We start from the raw sequence: 2,308 nt of genomic DNA, 5'->3' as shown, positions 1-2,308 counted from the left end.
CTGTACACTCTGGGGCCTGACAACCAGGGTGCCAATCTCAAGGCTTCCATTTTCCAGCTCCATAACTCTGGGCAGGCTACTTCACCTCTTCACACTTCAGTTTCCTTACTTGGAAAATGGGTTTAAAAATAGCACCTTTTCTAAGCAAGGATTGTTCGCAAGATGGCCAAATAGGAACAGCTCCTGTCTGCAGCTCCCAGCGAGGTCGATGCAGAAGGCGGGTGATTTCTGCATTTCCAACTGAGGTACACGGTTTACCTCACTGGGACTCGCGGAACAGTGGGTGCAGCCCACGGACAGCGAGCCAAAGCAGGGTGGGGCACTGCCTCACCTGGGAAGCACAAGGGATCAGGAAATTTTCTCCCCTACCCAAGGGAGGCTGTGAGGGACTGAGCCTAAGGAACTCCGGCACAGATCCTGAGCTTGTCCCACAGTCTTTGCAACCTGCAAACCAGGAGATTCCCTCCCGTGCCTTTCCCAGCAGGGCCCTGGGTTTCCAGCACAAAACTGGGTGGCCATTTGGGCAGACACCGAACTAGCTGCAGTTCTTTTTTTCCATACTCCAGTGGCGCCTGGAACACTAGTGAGATAGAACCGTTCACCCCCCTTGAAAGGTGTACTGAAGCCAGGGAGTCAAGTAATCTAGCTTGGCGGGTCCCACCACCACGGAGCCCAGCAAAGTAAGATCCACTGGCTTGAAATTCCGGCTGTCAGCACAGCAGCAGTCTGAGATCGACCAGGGACGCTCTAGCTTGGTGGGGGGAGGGGCGTCCACCATTGCTAAGGCTTGAGTAGGCGGTTTTACACGCACAGTGTAAACAAAGCTGCTGGGAAGTTTGAACTGGGCGGAGTCCACTGCAGTTCAACACGGCTGTTGTGGCCAGACTACCAGATTTCTCTTCTCTAGGCAGGACATCTGAAAAAAAGGCAGCAGCCCCATTCAGGGACTTATAGATAGAATCCCCGTCTCCCAGGGACAGAGCACCTGGGGAAAGGGACGGCTGTGGGCGCAGCTTCAGCAGACTTAAACGCCCCTGCCTGACAGCTCTGAAGAGAGCAGCAGATCTCCCAGCACAGCGTTCAAGCTCTGCTAAGGGTCAGACTGCCTCCTCAAGTGGGTCCCTGATCCCCGTGTATCCTGACTGGGAGACACCTCCCGGTAGGGGCCAACAGACATCTCATACAGGAGAACTCTGGCTGGCATCTGGCAGGTGCCCCACTGGGATGAGGCTTCCAGGGGAAAGATCAGGAGCAATTTTGCTGTTCTGCAGCCTCCACTGGTGATATCCAGGCAAACAGGGTCGGGAGTGAACCTCCAGCAAACTCTAGCAGACCGGCAGCAGAGGGGCCAGACCGTTAGAAGGAAAATTAACAAACAGAAAGGAATGGCACATCCACTCAAAGACCCCATCTGAAGGTCACCAACATCAAAGACCAAGGGTAGATAAGTCCACAAAAAAGGGGAGAAACCAGCAGAAAAAGGCTGAAAATTCCAAAAACCAAAACGCCTCTTCTCCTCCAAAGGATCACAACTCCCCGCCAGCAAGGGAACAAAACTGGACAGAGAATGAGTTTGATGAATTGACAGAAGTAGACTTCAGAAGGTGGGTAATAACAAACTCCTCTGAGCTAAAGGAGCATGTTCTAACCCAATGCAAGGAAGCTAAGAACCTTGAAAAAAGGTTAGATGAATTCATAACTAGAATAAACAGTATAGAGAAGAACATAAATGACCTGATGGAGCTGAAAAACACAGCACAAGAACTTCATGAAGCATACACAAGTTTCAACAGCTCAATCGATCAAGCAGAAGAAAGGATATCAGTGATTGAAGATCAACTTAATGAAATAAAGAGAGAAGACAAGATTAGAGAAAAAAGACATAAAAAGGAATGACAAAGCCTCCAAGAAATATGAAACTATGTGAAAAGACCAAATCTACATTTGATTGGTGTACCTGAAAGTGATGAGGAGAATGGAACCAAGTTGGAAAACACTCTTTAGGATATTATCCAGGAGAACTTCCCCAACCTAGCAAGACAGGCCAACATTCAAATTCAGGAAATACAGAGAACACCACAAAGATACTCCTCAAGAAGAGCAACCCCAAGACACATAATCAGATTCACCAAGGTTGAAATGAAGGAAAGAATGTCAAGGGCAGCCAGAAAGGTAGGGCTACCCACAAAGGGAAGCCCATCAGACTAACAGCAGATCTCTCTACAGAAACTCTACAAGCCAGAAGAGAGTGGGGGCCAATATTCAACATTCTTAAAGAAAAGAATTTTCAACCCAGAATTTCATATCC

The sequence above is a fragment of the Mandrillus leucophaeus genome, unplaced genomic scaffold (genome assembly GCF_000951045.1).
Source record: "Mandrillus leucophaeus isolate KB7577 unplaced genomic scaffold, Mleu.le_1.0 Scaffold241, whole genome shotgun sequence".
Classification (NCBI taxonomy): Eukaryota; Metazoa; Chordata; class Mammalia; order Primates; family Cercopithecidae; genus Mandrillus; species Mandrillus leucophaeus.
This window is presented reverse-complemented; position numbering follows the sequence as displayed.